Consider the following 23,679-nt stretch of genomic DNA (forward strand, 5'->3'; position numbering starts at 1 on the left):
GGATGGCGGAGCGGTCTAAGGCGTTGCGTTCAGGTCGCAGTCTCCCCAGGAGGTGTGGGTTCTAATCCCACCTCAGACAGAACCCATTGAAAGTACCAAGCAAGAACAAAGCAAACACATTCAAGAGAGCATTACCAGGTGCCAGGATGGCGGAGCGGTCTAAGGCGTTGCGTTCAGGTCGCAGTCTTCCCAGGAGGCGTGGGTTCGAATCCCACCTCAGACAGAGGCCATTGAAAGTACCAAGAAAGAACAAAGCAAACACATTCAAGAGAGCATTACCAGGTGCCAGGATGGCGGAGCGGTGTAAGGCGTTGCGTTCAGGTCGCAGTCTCCCCAGGAGGCGTGGGTTCGAATCCCACCTCAGACAGAGCCCATTGAAAGTACCAAGCAAGAACATAGGAAACACAGTAAAGAGAGCATTACCAGTTGCCAGGATGGCGGAGCGGTCTAAGGCGTTGCGTTCAGGTCGCAGTCTCCCCAGGAGGCGTGGGTTCGAATCCCACCTCAGACAGAGCCCATTGAAAGTACAAAGCAAACACAGTCAAGAGAGCATTACCAGCTGCCAGGATGGCGGAGCAGTCTAAGGCGTTGCGTTCAGGTCGCAGTCTCCCCAGGAGGCGTGGGTTCAAATCCCACCTCAGACAGTGCCCATTGAAAGTACCAAGCAAGAACAAAGCAAACACAGTCAAGAGAGCATTACCAGTTGCCATGATGGCGGAGCGGTCTAAGGTGTTGCGTTCAGGTCGCAGTCTCCCCAGGTGGCGTGGGTTCGAATCCCACCTCAGACAGAGCCCATTGAAAGTACCAAGCAAACACAGTCAAGAGAGCATTACCAGCTGCCAGGATGGCGGAGCGGTCTAAGGTGTTGCGTTCAGGTCGCAGTCTCCCCAGGAGGCGTGGGTTCAAATCCCACCTCAGACAGTGCCCATTGAAAGTACCAAGCAAGAACAAAGCAAACACAGTCAAGAGAGCATTACCAGTTGCCATGATGGCGGAGCGGTCTATGGCGTTGCGTTCAGGTCGCAGTCTCCCCAGGAGGCGTGGGTTCGAATCCCACCTCAGACAGTGCCCATTGAAACTACCAAGCAAGAACAAAGCAAACACAGTCAAGAGAGCATTACCAGTTGCCAGGATGGCGGAGCGGTCTAAGGCGTTGCGTTCAGGTCGCAGTCTCCCCAGGAGGCGTAGGTTCGAATCCCACGTCAGACAGAGCCCATTGAAAGTACCAAGCAAGAACAAAGCAAACACATTCAAGAGAGCATTACCAGTGGCCAGGATGGTGGAGCGGTCTAAGGTGTTGCGTTCAGGTCGCAGTCTCCCCAGGAGGCGTGGGTTCGAATCCCACCTCAGACAGAGCCCATTGAAAGTACCAAGCAAGAACAAAGCAAACACATTCAAGAGAGCATTACCAGGTGCCAGGATGGCGGAGCGGTCTAAGGCGTTGCGTTCAGGTCGCAGTCTCCCCAGGAGGCGTGGGTTCGAATCCCACCTCAGAAAGAGCCCATTGAAAGTACCAAGCAAGAACAAAGCAAACACATTCAAGAGAGCATTACCAGGTGCCAGGATGGCGGAGCGGTCTATGGCGTTGCGTTCAGGTCGCAGTCTCCCCAGGAGGCGTGTGTTCGAATCCCACCTCAGACAGTGCCCATTGAAAGTACCAAGCAAGAACAAAGCAAACACAGTCAAGAGAGCATTACCAGTTGCCAGGATGGCGGAGCGGTCTAAGGCGTTGCGTTCAGGTCGCAGTCTCCCCAGGAGGCGTGGGTTCGAATCCCACCTCAGACAGTGCCCATTGAAACTACCAAGCAAGAACAAAGCAAACACAGTCAAGAGAGCATTACCAGTTGCCAGGATGGCGGAGCGGTCTAAGGCGTTGCGTTCAGGTCGCAGTCTTCCCAGGAGGCGTGGGTTCGAATCCCACCTCAGACAGAGGCCATTGAAAGTACCAAGAAATAACAAAGCAAACACATTCAAGAGAGCATTACCAGGTGCCAGGATGGCGGAGCGGTCTAAGGCGTTGCGTTCAGGTCGCAGTCTCCCCAGGAGGCGTGGGTTCTAATCCCACCTCTGACAGAACCCATTGAAAGTACCAAGCAAGAACAAAGCAAACACATTCAAGAGAGCATTACCAGGTGCCAGGATGGCGGAGCGGTCTAAGGCGTTGCGTTCAGGTCGCAGTCTCCCCAGGAGGTGTGGGTTCGAATCCCACCTCAGACAGAGCCCATTGAAAGTACCAAGCAATAACAACGGAAACACGGTCAAGAGAGCATTACCAGTTGCCAGGATGGCGAAGCGGTGTAAGGCGTTGCGTTCAGGTCGCAGTCTCCCCAGGAGGCGTGGGTTCGAATCCCACCTCAGACAGAGCCCATTGAAAGTACCAAGCAAGAACATAGGAAACACAGTAAAGAGAGCATTACCAGTTGCCAGGATGGCGGAGCGGTCTAAGGCGTTGCGTTCAGGTCGCAGTCTCCCCAGGAGGCGTGGGTTCGAATCCCACCTCAGACAGAGCCCATTGAAAGTACAAAGCAAACACAGTCAAGAGAGCATTACCAGCTGCCAGGATGGCGGAGCGGTCTAAGGCGTTGCGTTCAGGTCGCAGTCTCCCCAGGAGGCGTGGGTTCAAATCCCACCTCAGACAGTGCCCATTGAAAGTACCAAGCAAGAACAAAGCAAACACAGTCAAGAGAGCATTACCAGTTGCCATGATGGCGGAGCGGTCTAAGGTGTTGCGTTCAGGTCGCAGTCTCCCCAGGTGGCGTGGGTTCGAATCCCACCTCAGACAGAGCCCATTGAAAGTACCAAGCAAGAACATAGGAAACACAGTAAAGAGAGCATTACCAGCTGCCAGGATGGCGGAGCAGTCTAAGGCGTTGCGTTCAGGTCGCAGTCTCCCCAGGAGGCATGGGTTCAAATCCCACCTCAGACAGTGCCCATTGAAACTACCAAGCAAGAACAAAGCAAACACAGTCAAGAGAGCATTACCAGCTGCCAGGATGGCGGAGCAGTCTAAGGCGTTGCGTTCAGGTCGCAGTCTCCCCAGGAGGCGTGGGTTCGAATCCCACCTCAGACAGTGCCCATTGAAACTACCAAGCAAGAACAAAGCAAACACAGTCAAGAGAGCATTACCAGCTGCCAGGATGGCGGAGCAGTCTAAGGCGTTGCGTTCAGGTCGCAGTCTCCCCAGGAGGCGTGGGTTCAAATCCCACCTCAGACAGTGCCCATTGAAAGTACCAAGCAAGAACAAAGCAAACACAGTCAAGAGAGCATTACCAGTTGCCATGATGGCGGAGCGGTCTAAGGTGTTGCGTTCAGGTCGCAGTCTCCCCAGGTGGCGTGGGTTCGAATCCCACCTCAGACAGAGCCCATTGAAAGTACCAAGCAAACACAGTCAAGAGAGCATTACCAGCTGCCAGGATGGCGGAGCGGTCTAAGGTGTTGCGTTCAGGTCGCAGTCTCCCCAGGAGGCGTGGGTTCAAATCCCACCTCAGACAGTGCCCATTGAAAGTACCAAGCAAGAACAAAGCAAACACAGTCAAGAGAGCATTACCAGTTGCCATGATGGCGGAGCGGTCTATGGCGTTGCGTTCAGGTCGCAGTCTCCCCAGGAGGCGTGGGTTCGAATCCCACCTCAGACAGTGCCCATTGAAACTACCAAGCAAGAACAAAGCAAACACAGTCAAGAGAGCATTACCAGTTGCCAGGATGGCGGAGCGGTCTAAGGCGTTGCGTTCAGGTCGCAGTCTCCCCAGGAGGCGTAGGTTCGAATCCCACGTCAGACAGAGCCCATTGAAAGTACCAAGCAAGAACAAAGCAAACACATTCAAGAGAGCATTACCAGTGGCCAGGATGGTGGAGCGGTCTAAGGTGTTGCGTTCAGGTCGCAGTCTCCCCAGGAGGCGTGGGTTCGAATCCCACCTCAGACAGAGCCCATTGAAAGTACCAAGCAAGAACAAAGCAAACACATTCAAGAGAGCATTACCAGGTGCCAGGATGGCGGAGCGGTCTAAGGCGTTGCGTTCAGGTCGCAGTCTCCCCAGGAGGCGTGGGTTCGAATCCCACCTCAGAAAGAGCCCATTGAAAGTACCAAGCAAGAACAAAGCAAACACATTCAAGAGAGCATTACCAGGTGCCAGGATGGCGGAGCGGTCTATGGCGTTGCGTTCAGGTCGCAGTCTCCCCAGGAGGCGTGTGTTCGAATCCCACCTCAGACAGTGCCCATTGAAAGTACCAAGCAAGAACAAAGCAAACACAGTCAAGAGAGCATTACCAGTTGCCAGGATGGCGGAGCGGTCTAAGGCGTTGCGTTCAGGTCGCAGTCTCCCCAGGAGGCGTGGGTTCGAATCCCACCTCAGACAGTGCCCATTGAAACTACCAAGCAAGAACAAAGCAAACACAGTCAAGAGAGCATTACCAGTTGCCAGGATGGCGGAGCGGTCTAAGGCGTTGCGTTCAGGTCGCAGTCTTCCCAGGAGGCGTGGGTTCGAATCCCACCTCAGACAGAGGCCATTGAAAGTACCAAGAAAGAACAAAGCAAACACATTCAAGAGAGCATTACCAGGTGCCAGGATGGCGGAGCGGTCTAAGGCGTTGCGTTCAGGTCGCAGTCTCCCCAGGAGGCGTGGGTTCTAATCCCACCTCTGACAGAACCCATTGAAAGTACCAAGCAAGAAAAAAGCAAACACATTCAAGAGAGCATTACCAGGTGCCAGGATGGCGGAGCGGTCTAAGGCGTTGCGTTCAGGTCGCAGTCTCCCCAGGAGGTGTGGGTTCGAATCCCACCTCAGACAGAGCCCATTGAAAGTACCAAGCAATAACAACGGAAACACGGTCAAGAGAGCATTACCAGTTGCCAGGATGGCGAAGCGGTGTAAGGCGTTGCGTTCAGGTCGCAGTCTCCCCAGGAGGCGTGGGTTCGAATCCCACCTCAGACAGAGCCCATTGAAAGTACCAAGCAAGAACATAGGAAACACAGTAAAGAGAGCATTACCAGTTGCCAGGATGGCGGAGCGGTCTAAGGCGTTGCGTTCAGGTCGCAGTCTCCCCAGGAGGCGTGGGTTCGAATCCCACCTCAGACAGAGCCCATTGAAAGTACAAAGCAAACACAGTCAAGAGAGCATTACCAGCTGCCAGGATGGCGGAGCGGTCTAAGGCGTTGCGTTCAGGTCGCAGTCTCCCCAGGAGGCGTGGGTTCAAATCCCACCTCAGACAGTGCCCATTGAAAGTACCAAGCAAGAACAAAGCAAACACAGTCAAGAGAGCATTACCAGTTGCCATGATGGCGGAGCGGTCTAAGGTGTTGCGTTCAGGTCGCAGTCTCCCCAGGTGGCGTGGGTTCGAATCCCACCTCAGACAGAGCCCATTGAAAGTACCAAGCAAGAACATAGGAAACACAGTAAAGAGAGCATTACCAGTTGCCAGGATGGCGGAGCGGTCTAAGGCGTTGCGTTCAGGTCGCAGTCTCCCCAGGAGGCGTGGGTTCGAATCCCACCTCAGACAGATCCCATTGAAAGTACAAAGCAAACACAGTCAAGAGAGTATTACCAGCTGCCAGGATGGCGGAGCGGTCTAAGGCGTTGCGTTCAGGTCGCAGTCTCCCCAGGAGGCGTGGGTTCAAATCCCACCTCAGACAGTGCCCATTGAAAGTACCAAGCAAGAACAAAGCAAACACAGTCAAGAGAGCATTACCAGTTGCCATGATGGCGGAGCGGTCTAAGGTGTTGCGTTCAGGTCGCAGTCTCCCCAGGTGGCGTGGGTTCGAATCCCACCTCAGACAGAGCCCATTGAAAGTACCAAGCAAACACAGTCAAGAGAGCATTACCAGCTGCCAGGATGGCGGAGCGGTCTAAGGCGTTGCGTTCAGGTCGCAGTCTCCCCAGGAGGCGTGGGTTCAAATCCCACCTCAGACAGTGCCCATTGAAAGTACCAAGCAAGAACAAAGCAAACACAGTCAAGAGAGCATTACCAGTTGCCATGATGGCGGAGCGGTCTATGGCGTTGCGTTCAGGTCGCAGTCTCCCCAGGAGGCGTGGGTTCGAATCCCACCTCAGACAGTGCCCATTGAAACTACCAAGCAAGAACAAAGCAAACACAGTCAAGAGAGCATTACCAGTTGCCAGGATGGCGGAGCGGTCTAAGGCGTTGCGTTCAGGTCGCAGTCTCCCCAGGAGGCGTAGGTTCGAATCCCACGTCAGACAGAGCCCATTGAAAGTACCAAGCAAGAACAAAGCAAACACATTCAAGAGAGCATTACCAGGTGCCAGGATGGCGGAGCGGTCTAAGGCGTTGCGTTCAGGTCGCAGTCTCCCCAGGAGGCGTGGGTTCTAATCCCACCTCAGACAGAACCCATTGAAAGTACCAAGCAAGAACAAAGCAAACACATTCAAGAGAGCATTACCAGGTGCCAGGATGGCGGAGCGGTCTAAGGCGTTGCGTTCAGGTCGCAGTCTCCCCAGGAGGTGTGGGTTCGAATCCCACCTCAGACAGAGCCCATTGAAAGTACCAAGCAATAACAAAGGAAACACGGTCAAGAGAGCATTACCAGTTGCCAGGATGGCGAAGCGGTGTAAGGCGTTGCGTTCAGGTCGCAGTCTCCCCAGGAGGCGTGGGTTCGAATCCCACCTCAGACAGAGCCCATTGAAAGTACCAAGCAAGAACATAGGAAACACAGTAAAGAGAGCATTACCAGTTGCCAGGATGGCGGAGCGGTCTAAGGCGTTGCGTTCAGGTCGCAGTCTCCCCAGGAGGCGTGGGTTCGAATCCCACCTCAGACAGAGCCCATTGAAAGTACAAAGCAAACACAGTCAAGAGAGCATTACCAGCTGCCAGGATGGCGGAGCGGTCTAAGGCGTTGCGTTCAGGTCGCAGTCTCCCCAGGAGGCGTGGGTTCAAATCCCACCTCAGACAGTGCCCATTGAAAGTACCAAGCAAGAACAAAGCAAACACAGTCAAGAGAGCATTACCAGTTGCCATGATGGCGGAGCGGTCTAAGGTGTTGCGTTCAGGTCGCAGTCTCCCCAGGTGGCGTGGGTTCGAATCCCACCTCAGACAGAGCCCATTGAAAGTACCAAGCAAGAACAAAGCAAACACATTCAAGAGAGCATTACCAGTTGCCAGGATGGCAGAGCGGTCTAAGGCGCTGTGTTCAGGTCGCAGTCTCCCCAGGAGGCGTGGGTTCGAATCCCGCCTCAGACAGAGCCCATTGAAAGTACCAAGCAAGAACAAAGTAAACACAGTCAAGAGAGCATTACCAGTTGTCAGGATGGCGGAGCGGTCTAAGGCGTTGCGTTCAGGTCGCAGTCTCCCCAGGTGGCGTGGGTTCGAATCCCACCTCAGACAGAGCCCATTGAAAGTACCAAGCAAGAACAAATCAAACACATTCAAGAAAGCATTACCAGGTGCCAGGATGGCGGAGCGGTCTAAGGCGTTGCGTTCAGGTCGCAGTCTCCCCAGGAGGCGCAGGTTCGAATCCCACCTCAGACAGAGCCCATTGAAAGTACAAAGCAAACACAGTCAAGAGAGCATTACCAGCTGCCAGGATGGCAGAGCGGTCTAAGGCGTTGCGTTCAGGTCGCAGTCTCCCCAGGAGGCGTGGGTTCGAATCCCACCTCAGACAGAGACCATTGAAAGTACCAAGCAAGAACAAAGGAAACACAGTAAAGAGAGCATTACCAGTTGCCAGGATGGCGGAGCGGTCTAAGGCGTTGCGTTAAGGTCGCAGTCTCCCCAGGAGGCGTGGGTTCGAATCCCACCTCAGACAGAGACCATTGAAAGTACCAAGCAATAACAAAGCAAACACAGTCAAGAGAGCATTACCAGGTGCCAGGATGGCAGAGCGGTCTAAGGCGTTGCGTTCAGGTCGCAGTCTCCCCAGGAGGCGTGGGTTCGAATCCCACCTCAGACAGAGACCATTGAAAGTACCAAGCAAGAACAAAGGAAACACAGTAAAGAGAGCATTACCAGTTGCCAGGATGGCGGAGCGGTCTAAGGCGTTGCGTTAAGGTCGCAGTCTCCCCAGGAGGCGTGGGTTCGAATCCCACCTCAGACAGAGCCCATTGAAAGTACAAAGCAAACACATTCAAGAGAGCATTACCAGGTGCCAGGATGGCGGAGCGGTCTAAGGCGTTGCGTTCAGGTCGCAGTCTCCCCAGGAGGCGTGGGTTCGAATCCCACCTCAGATAGAGCCCATTGAAAGTACCAAGCAAGAACAAAGCAAACACATTCAAGAGAGCATTACCAGGTGCCAGGATGGCGGAGCGGTCTAAGGCGTTGCGTTCAGGTCGCAGTCTCCCCAGGTGGCGTGGGTTCGAATCCCACCTCAGAAAGAGCCCATTGAAAGTACCAAGCAAGAACAAAGCAAACACATTCAAGAGAGCATTACCAGGTGCCAGGATGGCGGAGCGGTCTATGGCGTTGCGTTCAGGTCGCAGTCTCCCCAGGAGGCGTGGGTTCGAATCCCACCTCAGACAGTGCCCATTGAAAGTACCAAGCAAGAACAAAGCAAACACAGTCAAGAGAGCATTACCAGTTGCCAGGATGGCGGAGCGGTCTAAGGCGTTGCGTTCAGGTCGCAGTCTTCCCAGGAGGCGTGGGTTCGAATCCCACCTCAGACAGAGGCCATTGAAAGTACCAAGAAAGAACAAAGCAAACACATTCAAGAGAGCATTACCAGGTGCCAGGATGGCGGAGCGGTCTAAGGCGTTGCGTTCAGGTCGCAGTCTCCCCAGGAGGTGTGGGTTCTAATCCCACCTCAGACAGAACCCATTGAAAGTACCAAGCAAGAACAAAGCAAACACATTCAAGAGAGCATTACCAGGTGCCAGGATGGCGGAGCGGTCTAAGGCGTTGCGTTCAGGTCGCAGTCTTCCCAGGAGGCGTGGGTTCGAATCCCACCTCAGACAGAGGCCATTGAAAGTACCAAGAAAGAACAAAGCAAACACATTCAAGAGAGCATTACCAGGTGCCAGGATGGCGGAGCGGTGTAAGGCGTTGCGTTCAGGTCGCAGTCTCCCCAGGAGGCGTGGGTTCGAATCCCACCTCAGACAGAGCCCATTGAAAGTACAAAGCAAACACAGTCAAGAGAGCATTACCAGCTGCCAGGATGGCGGAGCAGTCTAAGGCGTTGCGTTCAGGTCGCAGTCTCCCCAGGAGGCGTGGGTTCAAATCCCACCTCAGACAGTGCCCATTGAAAGTACCAAGCAAGAACAAAGCAAACACAGTCAAGAGAGCATTACCAGTTGCCATGATGGCGGAGCGGTCTAAGGTGTTGCGTTCAGGTCGCAGTCTCCCCAGGTGGCGTGGGTTCGAATCCCACCTCAGACAGAGCCCATTGAAAGTACCAAGCAAACACAGTCAAGAGAGCATTACCAGCTGCCAGGATGGCGGAGCGGTCTAAGGTGTTGCGTTCAGGTCGCAGTCTCCCCAGGAGGCGTGGGTTCAAATCCCACCTCAGACAGTGCCCATTGAAAGTACCAAGCAAGAACAAAGCAAACACAGTCAAGAGAGCATTACCAGTTGCCATGATGGCGGAGCGGTCTATGGCGTTGCGTTCAGGTCGCAGTCTCCCCAGGAGGCGTTGGTTCGAATCCCACCTCAGACAGTGCCCATTGAAACTACCAAGCAAGAACAAAGCAAACACAGTCAAGAGAGCATTACCAGTTGCCAGGATGGCGGAGCGGTCTAAGGCGTTGCGTTCAGGTCGCAGTCTCCCCAGGAGGCGTAGGTTCGAATCCCACGTCAGACAGAGCCCATTGAAAGTACCAAGCAAGAACAAAGCAAACACATTCAAGAGAGCATTACCAGTGGCCAGGATGGTGGAGCGGTCTAAGGTGTTGCGTTCAGGTCGCAGTCTCCCCAGGAGGCGTGGGTTCGAATCCCACCTCAGACAGAGCCCATTGAAAGTACCAAGCAAGAACAAAGCAAACACATTCAAGAGAGCATTACCAGGTGCCAGGATGGCGGAGCGGTCTAAGGCGTTGCGTTCAGGTCGCAGTCTCCCCAGGAGGCGTGGGTTCGAATCCCACCTCAGACAGTGCCCATTGAAACTACCAAGCAAGAACAAAGCAAACACAGTCAAGAGAGCATTACCAGTTGCCAGGATGGCGGAGCGGTCTAAGGCGTTGCGTTCAGGTCGCAGTCTTCCCAGGAGGCGTGGGTTCGGATCCCACCTCAGACAGAGCCCATTGAAAGTACCAAGCAAGAACATAGGAAACACAGTAAAGAGAGCATTACCAGTTGCCAGGATGGCGGAGCGGTCTAAGGCGTTGCGTTCAGGTCGCAGTCTCCCCAGGAGGCGTGGGTTCGAATCCCACCTCAGACAGAGCCCATTGAAAGTACAAAGCAAACACAGTCAAGAGAGCATTACCAGCTGCCAGGATGGCGGAGCGGTCTAAGGCGTTGCGTTCAGGTCGCAGTCTCCCCAGGAGGCGTGGGTTCAAATCCCACCTCAGACAGTGCCCATTGAAAGTACCAAGCAAGAACAAAGCAAACACAGTCAAGAGAGCATTACCAGTTGCCATGATGGCGGAGCGGTCTAAGGTGTTGCGTTCAGGTCGCAGTCTCCCCAGGTGGCGTGGGATCGAATCCCACCTCAGACAGAGCCCATTGAAAGTACCAAGCAAGAACATAGGAAACACAGTAAAGAGAGCATTACCAGTTGCCAGGATGGCGGAGCGGTCTAAGGCGTTGCGTTCAGGTCGCAGTCTCCCCAGGAGGCGTGGGTTCGAATCCCACCTCAGACAGAGCCCATTGAAAGTACAAAGCAAACACAGTCAAGAGAGCATTACCAGCTGCCAGGATGGCGGAGCGGTCTAAGGCGTTGCGTTCAGGTCGCAGTCTCCCCAGGAGGCGTGGGTTCAAATCCCACCTCAGACAGTGCCCATTGAAAGTACCAAGCAAGAACAAAGCAAACACAGTCAAGAGAGCATTACCAGTTGCCATGATGGCGGAGCGGTCTAAGGTGTTGCGTTCAGGTCGCAGTCTCCCCAGGTGGCGTGGGATCGAATCCCACCTCAGACAGAGCCCATTGAAAGTACCAAGCAAGAACATAGGAAACACAGTAAAGAGAGCATTACCAGCTGCCAGGATGGCGGAGCAGTCTAAGGCGTTGCGTTCAGCTCGCAGTCTCCCCAGGAGGCGTGGGTTCAAATCCCACCTCAGACAGTGCCCATTGAAACTACCAAGCAAGAACAAAGCAAACACAGTCAAGAGAGCATTACCAGTTGCCAGGATGGCGGAGCGGTCTAAGGCGTTGCGGTCAGGTCACAGTCTCCCCAGGAGTCGTGGGTTCGAATCCCACCTCAGACAGAGCCCATTGAAAGTACCAAGCAAGAACAAAGCAAACACAGTAAAGAGAGCATTACCAGGTGCCAGGATGGCGGAGCGGTCTAAGGCGTTGCGTTCAGGTCGCAGTCTCCCCAGGAGGCGTGGGTTCGAATCCCACCTCAGACAGAGCCCATTGAAAGTACCAAGCAAGAACAAAGCAAACACAGTCAAGAGAGCATTACCAGATGATAAGATGGCAGAGCGGTCTGAGGCGTTGCGTTCAGGTCGCAGTCTCCCCAGGAGGCGTGGGTTCAAATCCCACCTCAGACAGTGCCCATTGAAAGTACCAAGCAAGAACAAAGCAAACACAGTCAAGAGAGCATTACCAGTTGCAAGCATAGCGGAGCGGTCTAAGGCGTTGCGTTCAGGTCGCAGTCTCCACAGGAGGCGTGGGTTCGAATCCCACCTCAGACAGAGCCCATTGAAAGTACCAAGCAATAACCAAGGAAACACGGTCAAGAGAGCATTACCAGTTGCCAGGATGGCGGAGCGGTCTAAGGCGTTGCGTTCAGGTCACAGTCTCCCCAGGAGGCGTGGGTTCGAATCCCACCTCAGACAGAGCCCATTGAAAGTACCAAGCAAGAACAAAGCAAACACAGTAAAGAGAGCATTACCAGGTGCCAGGATGGTGGAGCGGTCTAAGGCGTTGCGTTCAGGTTGCAGTCTCCCCAGGAGGCGTGGGTTCGAATCGCACCTCAGACAGAGCCCATTGAAAGTACCAAGCAAGAACAAAGCAAACACAGTCAAGAGAGCATTACCAGATGATAAGATGGCGGAGCGATCTAAGGCGTTGCGTTCAGGTCGCAGTCTCCCCAGGAGGCGTGGGTTCGAATCCCACCTCAGACAGAGCCCATTGAAAGTACCAAGAAAGAACAAAGCAAACACATTCAAGAGAGCATTACCAGTTGCCAGGATGGCAGAGCGGTCTAAGGCGCTGCGTTCAGGTCGCAGTCTCCCCAGGAGGCGTGGGTTCAAATCCCGCAGCAGACAGAGCTCATTGAAAGTACCAAGCAAGAACAAAGGAAACACAGTCAAGAAAGCATTACCAGTTGCCAGGATGGCGGAGCGGTCTAAGGCGTTGCGTTCAGGTCGCAGTCTCCCCAGGAGGCGTGGGTTCGAATCCCACCTCAGACAGAGCCCATTGAAAGTACCAAGCAAGAACAAAGCAAACACAGTCAAGAGAGCATTACCAGATGATAAGATGGCAGAGCGGTCTAAGGCGTTGCGTTCAGGTCGCAGTCTCCCCAGGAGGCGTGGGTTCAAATCCCACCTCAGACAGTGACCATTGAAAGTACCAAGCAAGAACAAAGCAAACACAGTCAAGAGAGCATTACCAGATGCCAGCATAGCGGAGCGGTCTAAGTCGTTGCATTCAGGTCGCAGTGTCCCCAGGAGGCGTGGGTTCGAATCCCACCTCAGACAGTGCCCATTGAAAGTACCAAGCAAGAACAAAGCAAACACAGTCAAGAGAGCATTACCAGTTGCCAGGATGGCGGAGCGGTCTAAGATGTTGCGTTCAGGTCGCAGTCTCCCCAGGAGGCGTGGGTTCGAATCCCACCTCAGACAGAGCCCATTGAAAGTACCAAGCAAGAACAAAGCAAACACATTCAAGAGAGCATTACCAGTTGCCAGGATGGCAGAGCGGTCTAAGGCGCTGCGTTCAGGTCGCAGTCTCCCCAGGAGGCGTGGGTTCAAATCCCGCAGCAGACAGAGCCCAATGAAAGTACCAAGCAATGACAAAGGAAACACGGTCAAGAGAGCATTACCAGTTGCCAGGATGGCGGAGCGGTCTAAGGCGTTGCGTTCAGGTCGCAGTCTCCCCAGGAGGCGTGGGTTCGAATCCCACCTCAGACAGAGCCCATTGAAAGTACCAAGCAAGAACAAAGCAAACACAGTAAAGAGAGCATTACCAGGTGCCAGGATGGCGGAGCGGTCTAAGGCGTTGCGTTCAGGTCGCAGTCTCCCCAGGAGGCGTGGGTTCGAATCCCACCTCAGACAGAGCCCATTGAACGTACCAAGCAAGAACAAAGGAAACACAGTCAAGAAAGCATTACCAGTTGCCAGGATGGCGGAGCGGTCTAAGGCGTTGCGTTCAGGTCGCAGTCTCCCCAGGAGGCGTGGGTTCGAATCCCACCTCAGACAGAGCCCATTGAAAGTACCAAGCAAGAACAAAGCAAACACAGTCAAGAGAGCATTACCAGATGATAAGATGGCAGAGCGGTCTAAGGCATTGCGTTCAGGTCGCAGTCTCCCCACGAGGCGTGGGTTCAAATCCCACCTCAGACAGTGACCATTGAAAGTACCAAGCAAGAACAAAGCAAACACAGTCAAGAGAGCATTACCAGTTGCCAGCATAGCGGAGCGGTCTAAGGCGTTGCGTTCAGGTCGCAGTGTCCCCAGGAGGCGTGGGTTCGAATCCCACCTCAGACAGTGCCCATTGAAAGTACCAAGCAAGAACAAAGCAAACACATTCAAGAGAGCATTACCAGTTGCCAGGATGGCAGAGCGGTCTAAGGCGCTGCGTTCAGGTCGCAGTCTCCCCAGGAGGCGTGGGTTCAAATCCCGCAGCAGACAGAGCCCAATGAAAGTACCAAGCAAGAACAAAGCAAACACAGTCAAGAGAGCATTACCAGATGATAAGATGGCAGAGCGGTCTAAGGCGTTGCGTTCAGGTCGCAGTCTCCCCAGGAGGCGTGGGTTCGAATCCCACCTCAGACAGAGCCCATTGAAAGTACCAAGCAATAACCAAGGAAACACGGTCAAGAGAGCATTACCAGTTGCCAGGATGGCAGAGCGGTCTAAGGCGTTGCGTTCAGGTCGCAGTCTCCCCAGGAGGCGTGGGTTCGAATCCCACCTCAGACAGAGCCCATTGAAAGTACCAAGCAATAACCAAGGAAACACGGTCAAGAGAGCATTACCAGTTGCCAGGATGGCGGAGCGGTCTAAGGCGTTGCGTTCAGGTCACAGTCTCCCCAGGAGGCGTGGGTTCGAATCCCACCTCAGACAGAGCACATTGAAAGTACCAAGCAAGAACAAAGCAAACACAGTAAAGAGAGCATTACCAGGTGCCAGGATGGCGGAGCGGTCTAAGGCGTTGCGTTCAGGTCGCAGTCTCCCCAGGAGGCGTGGGTTCGAATCCCACCTCAGACAGAGCCCATTGAAAGTACCAAGCAAGAACAAAGGAAACACAGTCAAGAAAGCATTACCAGTTGCCAGGATGGCGGAGCGGTCTAAGGCGTTGCGTTCAGGTCGCAGTCTCCCCAGGAGGCGTGGGTTCGAATCCCACCTCAGACAGAGCCCATTGAAAGTACCAAGCAAGAACAAAGCAAACACAGTCAAGAGAGCATTACCAGATGATAAGATGGCAGAGCGGTCTAAGGCGTTGCGTTCAGGTCGCAGTCTCCCCAAGAGGCGTGGGTTCGAATCCCACCTCAGACAGAGCCCATTGAAAGTACCAAGCAATAACCAAGGAAACACGGTCAAGAGAGCATTACCAGTTGCCAGGATGGCGGAGCGGTCTAAGGCGTTGCGTTCAGGTCACAGTCTCCCCAGGAGGCGTGGATTCGAATCCCACCTCAGACAGAGCCCATTGAAAGTACCAAGCAAGAACAAAGCAAACACAGTAAAGAGAGCATTACCAGGTGCCAGGATGGTGGAGCGGTCTAAGGCGTTGCGTTCAGGTTGCAGTCTCCCCAGGAGGCGTGGGTTCGAATCCCACCTCAGACAGAGCCCATTGAAAGTACCAAGCAAGAACAAAGGAAACACAGTCAAGAAAGCATTACCAGTTGCCAGGATGGCGGAGCGGTCTAAGGCGTTGCGTTCAGGTCGCAGTCTCCCCAGGAGGCGTGGGTTCGAATCCCACCTCAGACAGAGCCCATTGAAAGTACCAAGCAAGAACAAAGCAAACACGGTCAAGAGAGCATTACCAGTTGCCAGGATGGCGGAGCGGTCTAAGGCGTTGCGTTCAGGACGCAGTCTCCACAGGAGGCGTGGGTTCGAATCCCACCTCAGACAGAGCCCATTGAAAGTACCAAGCAATAACCAAGGAAACACGGTCAAGAGAGCATTACCAGTTGCCAGGATGGCGGAGCGGTCTAAGGCGTTGCGTTCAGGTCGCAGTCTCCCCAGGAGGCGTGGGTTCAAATCCCACCTCAGACAGTGCCCATTGAAAGTACCAAGCAAGAACAAAGCAAACACAGTCAAGAGAGCATTACCAGTTGCAAGCATAGCGGAGCGGTCTAAGGCGTTGCGTTCAGGTCGCAGTCTCCACAGGAGGCGTGGGTTCGAATCCCACCTCAGACAGAGCCCATTGAAAGTACCAAGCAATAACCAAGGAAACACGGTCAAGAGAGCATTACCAGTTGCCAGGATGGCGGAGCGGTCTAAGGCGTTGCGTTCAGGTCACAGTCTCCCCAGGAGGCGTGGGTTCGAATCCCACCTCAGACAGAGCACATTGAAAGTACCAAGCAAGAACAAAGCAAACACAGTAAAGAGAGCATTACCAGGTGCCAGGATGGCGGAGCGGTCTAAGGCGTTGCGTTCAGGTCGCAGTCTCCCCAGGAGGCGTGGGTTCGAATCCCACCTCAGACAGAGCCCATTGAAAGTACCAAGCAAGAACAAAGGAAACACAGTCAAGAAAGCATTACCAGTTGCCAGGATGGCGGAGCGGTCTAAGGCGTTGCGTTCAGGTCGCAGTCTCCCCAGGAGGCGTGGGTTCGAATCCCACCTCAGACAGAGCCCATTGAAAGTACCAAGCAAGAACAAAGCAAACACAGTCAAGAGAGCATTACCAGATGATAAGATGGCAGAGCGGTCTAAGGCGTTGCGTTCAGGTCGCAGTCTCCCCAGGAGGCGTGGGTTCAAATCCCACCTCAGACAGTGACCATTGAAAGTACCAAGCAAGAACAAAGCAAACACAGTCAAGAGAGCATTACCAGATGCCAGCATAGCGGAGCGGTCTAAGGCGTTGCGTTCAGGTCGCAGTGTCCCCAGGAGGCGTGGGTTCGAATCCCACCTCAGACAGTGCCCATTGAAAGTACCAAGCAAGAACAAAGCAAACACAGTCAAGAGAGCATTACCAGTTGCCAGGATGGCGGAGCGGTCTAAGGTGTTGCGTTCAGGTCGCAGTCTCCCCAGGAGGCGTGGGTTCGAATCCCACCTCAGACAGAGCCCATTGAAAGTACCAAGCAAGAACAAAGCAAACACATTCAAGAGAGCATTACCAGTTGCCAGGATGGCAGAGCGGTCTAAGGCGCTGCGTTCAGGTCGCAGTCTCCCCAGGAGGCGTGGGTTCAAATCCCGCAGCAGACAGAGCCCAATGAAAGTACCAAGCAAGAAGAAAGCAAAGACAGTCAAGAGAGCATTACCAGCTGCAAGGATGGCGGAGCGGTCGAAGGCGTTGCGTTCATTGTCGCAGTCTCCCCAGGAGGCGTGGGTTCGAATCCCACCTCAGACAGAGCCCATTGAAAGTACCAAGCAATGACAAAGGAAACACGGTCAAGAGAGCATTACCAGTTGCCAGGATGGCGGAGCGGTCTAAGGCGTTGCGTTCAGGTCGCAGTCTCCCCAGGAGGCGTGGGTTCGAATCCCACCTCAGACAGAGCCCATTGAAAGTACCAAGCAAGAACAAAGCAAACACAGTCAAGAGAGCATTACCAGATGATAAGATGGCAGAGCGGTCTAAGGCGTTGCGTTCAGGTCGCAGTCTCCCCAGGAGGCGTGGGTTCGAATCCCACCTCAGACAGAGCCCATTGAAAGTACCAAGCAATAACCAAGGAAACACGGTCAAGAGAGCATTACCAGTTGCCAGGATGGCGGAGCGGTCTAAGGCGTTGCGTTCAGGTCACAGTCTCCCCAGGAGGCGTGGATTCGAATCCCACCTCAGACAGAGCCCATTGAAAGTACCAAGCAAGAACAAAGCAAACACAGTAAAGAGAGCATTACCAGGTGCCAGGATGGTGGAGCGGTCTAAGGCGTTGCGTTCAGGTTGCAGTCTCCCCAGGAGGCGTGGGTTCGAATCCCACCTCAGACAGAGCCCATTGAAAGTACCAAGCAAGAACAAAGGAAACACAGTCAAGAAAGCATTACCAGTTGCCAGGATGGCGGAGCGGTCTAAGGCGTTGCGTTCAGGTCGCAGTCTCCCCAGGAGGCGTGGGTTCGAATCCCACCTCAGACAGAGCCCATTGAAAGTACCAAGCAAGAACAAAGCAAACACGGTCAAGAGAGCATTACCAGTTGCCAGGATGGCGGAGCGGTCTAAGGCGTTGCGTTCAGGACGCAGTCTCCACAGGAGGCGTGGGTTCGAATCCCACCTCAGACAGAGCCCATTGAAAGTACCAAGCAATAACCAAGGAAACACGGTCAAGAGAGCATTACCAGTTGCCAGGATGGCGGAGCGGTCTAAGGCGTTGCGGTCAGGTCACAGTCTCCCCAGGAGTCGTGGGTTCGAATCCCACCTCAGACAGAGCCCATTGAAAGTACCAAGCAAGAACAAAGCAAACACAGTAAAGAGAGCATTACCAGGTGCCAGGATGGCGGAGCGGTCTAAGGCGTTGCGTTCAGGTCGCAGTCTCCCCAGGAGGCGTGGGTTCGAATCCCACCTCAGACAGAGCCCATTGAAAGTACCAAGCAAGAACAAAGCAAACACAGTCAAGAGAGCATTACCAGATGATAAGATGGCAGAGCGGTCTGAGGCGTTGCGTTCAGGTCGCAGTCTCCCCAGGAGGCGTGGGTTCAAATCCCACCTCAGACAGTGCCCATTGAAAGTACCAAGCAAGAACAAAGCAAACACAGTCAAGAGAGCATTACCAGTTGCAAGCATAGCGGAGCGGTCTAAGGCGTTGCGTTCAGGTCGCAGTCTCCACAGGAGGCGTGGGTTCGAATCCCACCTCAGACAGAGCCCATTGAAAGTACCAAGCAATAACCAAGGAAACACGGTCAAGAGAGCATTACCAGTTGCCAGGATGGCGGAGCGGTCTAAGGCGTTGCGTTCAGGTCACAGTCTCCCCAGGAGGCGTGGGTTCGAATCCCACCTCAGACAGAGCCCATTGAAAGTACCAAGCAAGAACAAAGCAAACACAGTAAAGAGAGCATTACCAGGTGCCAGGATGGTGGAGCGGTCTAAGGCGTTGCGTTCAGGTTGCAGTCTCCCCAGGAGGCGTGGGTTCGAATCGCACCTCAGACAGAGCCCATTGAAAGTACCAAGCAAGAACAAAGCAAACACAGTCAAGAGAGCATTACCAGATGATAAGATGGCGGAGCGATCTAAGGCGTTGCGTTCAGGTCGCAGTCTCCCCAGGAGGCGTGGGTTCGAATCCCACCTCAGACAGAGCCCATTGAAAGTACCAAGAAAGAACAAAGCAAACACATTCAAGAGAGCATTACCAGTTGCCAGGATGGCAGAGCGGTCTAAGGCGCTGCGTTCAGGTCGCAGTCTCCCCAGGAGGCGTGGGTTCAAATCCCGCAGCAGACAGAGCTCATTGAAAGTACCAAGCAAGAACAAAGGAAACACAGTCAAGAAAGCATTACCAGTTGCCAGGATGGCGGAGCGGTCTAAGGCGTTGCGTTCAGGTCGCAGTCTCCCCAGGAGGCGTGGGTTCGAATCCCACCTCAGACAGAGCCCATTGAAAGTACCAAGCAAGAACAAAGCAAACACAGTCAAGAGAGCATTACCAGATGATAAGATGGCAGAGCGGTCTAAGGCGTTGCGTTCAGGTCGCAGTCTCCCCAGGAGGCGTGGGTTCAAATCCCACCTCAGACAGTGACCATTGAAAGTACCAAGCAAGAACAAAGCAAACACAGTCAAGAGAGCATTACCAGATGCCAGCATAGCGGAGCGGTCTAAGTCGTTGCATTCAGGTCGCAGTGTCCCCAGGAGGCGTGGGTTCGAATCCCACCTCAGACAGTGCCCATTGAAAGTACCAAGCAAGAACAAAGCAAACACAGTCAAGAGAGCATTACCAGTTGCCAGGATGGCGGAGCGGTCTAAGGTGTTGCGTTCAGGTCGCAGTCTCCCCAGGAGGCGTGGGTTCGAATCCCACCTCAGACAGAGCCCATTGAAAGTACCAAGCAAGAACAAAGCAAACACATTCAAGAGAGCATTACCAGTTGCCAGGATGGCAGAGCGGTCTAAGGCGCTGCGTTCAGGTCGCAGTCTCCCCAGGAGGCGTGGGTTCAAATCCCGCAGCAGACAGAGCCCAATGAAAGTACCAAGCAATGACAAAGGAAACACGGTCAAGAGAGCATTACCAGTTGCCAGGATGGCGGAGCGGTCTAAGGCGTTGCGTTCAGGTCGCAGTCTCCCCAGGAGGCGTGGGTTCGAATCCCACCTCAGACAGAGCCCATTGAAAGTACCAAGCAAGAACAAAGCAAACACAGTAAAGAGAGCATTACCAGGTGCCAGGATGGCGGAGCGGTCTAAGGCGTTGCGTTCAGGTCGCAGTCTCCCCAGGAGGCGTGGGTTCGAATCCCACCTCAGACAGAGCCCATTGAACGTACCAAGCAAGAACAAAGGAAACACAGTCAAGAAAGCATTACCAGTTGCCAGGATGGCGGAGCGGTCTAAGGCGTTGCGTTCAGGTCGCAGTCTCCCCAGGAGGCGTGGGTTCGAATCCCACCTCAGACAGAGCCCATTGAAAGTACCAAGCAAGAACAAAGCAAACACAGTCAAGAGAGCATTACCAGATGATAAGATGGCAGAGCGGTCTAAGGCGTTGCGTTCAGGTCGCAGTCTCCCCACGAGGCGTGGGTTCAAATCCCACCTCAGACAGTGACCATTGAAAGTACCAAGCAAGAACAAAGCAAACACAGTCAAGAGAGCATTACCAGATGCCAGCATAGCGGAGCGGTCTAAGGCGTTGCGTTCAGGTCGCAGTGTCCCCAGGAGGCGTGGGTTCGAATCCCACCTCAGACAGTGCCCATTGAAAGTACCAAGCAAGAACAAAGCAAACACATTCAAGAGAGCATTACCAGTTGCCAGGATGGCAGAGCGGTCTAAGGCGCTGCGTTCAGGTCGCAGTCTCCCCAGGAGGCGTGGGTTCAAATCCCGCAGCAGACAGAGCCCAATGAAAGTACCAAGCAAGAAGAAAGCAAAGACAGTCAAGAGAGCATTACCAGCTGCAAGGATGGCGGAGCGGTCGAAGGCGTTGCGTTCATTGTCGCAGTCTCCCCAGGAGGCGTGGGTTCAAATCCCACCTCAGACAGTGACCATTGAAAGTACCAAGCAAGAACAAAGCAAACACAGTCAAGAGAGCATTACCAGATGCCAGCATAGCGGAGCGGTCTAAGGCGTTGCGTTCAGGTCGCAGTGTCCCCAGGAGGCGTGCGTTCGAATCCCACCTCAGACAGTGCCCATTGAAAGTACCAAGCAAGAACAAAGCAAACACAGTCAAGAGAGCATTACCAGTTGCCAGGATGGCGGAGCGGTCTAAGGTGTTGCGTTCAGGTCGCAGTCTCCCCAGGAGGCGTGGGTTCGAATCCCACCTCAGACAGAGCCCATTGAAAGTACCAAGCAAGAACAAAGCAAACACATTCAAGAGAGCATTACCAGTTGCCAGGATGGCAGAGCGGTCTAAGGCGCTGCGTTCAGGTCGCAGTCTCCCCAGGAGGCGTGGGTTCAAATCCCGCAGCAGACAGAGCCCAATGAAAGTACCAAGCAAGAAGAAAGCAAAGACAGTCAAGAGAGCATTACCAGCTGCAAGGATGGCGGAGCGGTCGAAGGCGTTGCGTTCATTGTCGCAGTCTCCCCAGGAGGCGTGGGTTCGAATCCCACCTCAGACAGAGCCCATTGAAAGTACCAAGCAATGACAAAGGAAACACGGTCAAGAGAGCATTACCAGTTGCCAGGATGGCGGAGCGGTCTAAGGCGTTGCGTTCAGGTCGCAGTCTCCCCAGGAGGCGTGGGTTCGAATCCCACCTCAGACAGAGCCCATTGAAAGTACCAAGCAAGAACAAAGCAAACACAGTCAAGAGAGCATTACCAGATGATAAGATGGCAGAGCGGTCTAAGGCGTTGCGTTCAGGTCGCAGTCTCCCCAAGAGGCGTGGGTTCGAATCCCACCTCAGACAGAGCCCATTGAAAGTACCAAGCAATAACCAAGGAAACACGGTCAAGAGAGCATTACCAGTTGCCAGGATGGCGGAGCGGTCTAAGGCGTTGCGTTCAGGTCACAGTCTCCCCAGGAGGCGTGGATTCGAATCCCACCTCAGACAGAGCCCATTGAAAGTACCAAGCAAGAACAAAGCAAACACAGTAAAGAGAGCATTACCAGGTGCCAGGATGGTGGAGCGGTCTAAGGCGTTGCGTTCAGGTTGCAGTCTCCCCAGGAGGCGTGGGTTCGAATCCCACCTCAGACAGAGCCCATTGAAAGTACCAAGCAAGAACAAAGGAAACACAGTCAAGAAAGCATTACCAGTTGCCAGGATGGCGGAGCGGTCTAAGGCGTTGCGTTCAGGTCGCAGTCTCCCCAGGAGGCGTGGGTTCGAATCCCACCTCAGACAGAGCCCATTGAAAGTACCAAGCAAGAACAAAGCAAACACGGTCAAGAGAGCATTACCAGTTGCCAGGATGGCGGAGCGGTCTAAGGCGTTGCGTTCAGGACGCAGTCTCCACAGGAGGCGTGGGTTCGAATCCCACCTCAGACAGAGCCCATTGAAAGTACCAAGCAATAACCAAGGAAACACGGTCAAGAGAGCATTACCAGTTGCCAGGATGGCGGAGCGGTCTAAGGCGTTGCGGTCAGGTCACAGTCTCCCCAGGAGTCGTGGGTTCGAATCCCACCTCAGACAGAGCCCATTGAAAGTACCAAGCAAGAACAAAGCAAACACAGTAAAGAGAGCATTACCAGGTGCCAGGATGGCGGAGCGGTCTAAGGCGTTGCGTTCAGGTCGCAGTCTCCCCAGGAGGCGTGGGTTCGAATCCCACCTCAGACAGAGCCCATTGAAAGTACCAAGCAAGAACAAAGCAAACACAGTCAAGAGAGCATTACCAGATGATAAGATGGCAGAGCGGTCTGAGGCGTTGCGTTCAGGTCGCAGTCTCCCCAGGAGGCGTGGGTTCAAATCCCACCTCAGACAGGGCCCATTGAAAGTACCAAGCAAGAACAAAGCAAACACAGTCAAGAGAGCATTACCAGTTGCAAGCATAGCGGAGCGGTCTAAGGCGTTGCGTTCAGGTCGCAGTCTCCACAGGAGGCGTGGGTTCGAATCCCACCTCAGACAGAGCCCATTGAAAGTACCAAGCAATAACCAAGGAAACACGGTCAAGAGAGCATTACCAGTTGCCAGGATGGCGGAGCGGTCTAAGGCGTTGCGTTCAGGTCACAGTCTCCCCAGGAGGCGTGGGTTCGAATCCCACCTCAGACAGAGCCCATTGAAAGTACCAAGCAAGAACAAAGCAAACACAGTAAAGAGAGCATTACCAGGTGCCAGGATGGTGGAGCGGTCTAAGGCGTTGCGTTCAGGTTGCAGTCTCCCCAGGAGGCGTGGGTTCGAATCGCACCTCAGACAGAGCCCATTGAAAGTACCAAGCAAGAACAAAGCAAACACAGTCAAGAGAGCATTACCAGATGATAAGATGGCGGAGCGATCTAAGGCGTTGCGTTCAGGTCGCAGTCTCCCCAGGAGGCGTGGGTTCGAATCCCACCTCTGACAGAGCCCATTGAAAGTACCAAGAAAGAACAAAGCAAACACATTCAAGAGAGCATTACCAGTTGCCAGGATGGCAGAGCGGTCTAAGGCGCTGCGTTCAGGTCGCAGTCTCCCCAGGAGGCGTGGGTTCAAATCCCGCAGCAGACAGAGCTCATTGAAAGTACCAAGCAAGAAGAAAGCAAACACAGTCAAGAGAGCATTACCAGATGCCAGCATAGCGGAGCGGTCTAAGGCGTTGCGTTCAGGTCGCAGTCTCCCCAGGAGGCGTGGGTTCGAATCCCACCTCAGACAGAGCCCATTGAAAGTACCAAGCAAGAACAAAGCAAACACAGTCAAGAGAGCATTACCAGATGATAAGATGGCAGAGCGGTCTAAGGCGTTGCGTTCAGGTCGCAGTCTCCCCAGGAGGCGTGGGTTCAAATCCCATCTCAGACAGTGCCCATTGAAAGTACCAAGCAAGAACAAAGCAAACACAGTCAAGAGAGCATTACCAGTTGCCAGCATAGCGGAGCGGTCTAAGGCGTTGCGTCCAGGTCGCAGTCTCCACAGGAGGCGTGGGTTCGAATCCCACCTCAGACAGAGCCCATTGAAAGTACCAAGCAAGAACAAAGGAAACACAGTCAAGAAAGCATTACCAGTTGCCAGGATGGCGTAGCGGTCTAAGGCGTTGCGTTCAGGTCGCAGTCTCCCCAGGAGGCGTGGGTTCGAATCCCA

This window comes from Idiotropiscis lumnitzeri, unplaced genomic scaffold (assembly GCF_059441095.1).
Source record: "Idiotropiscis lumnitzeri isolate Australia: NSW breed Sydney's pygmy pipehorse unplaced genomic scaffold, RoL_Ilum_1.0 HiC_scaffold_33, whole genome shotgun sequence".
NCBI lineage: Eukaryota > Metazoa > Chordata > Actinopteri > Syngnathiformes > Syngnathidae > Idiotropiscis > Idiotropiscis lumnitzeri.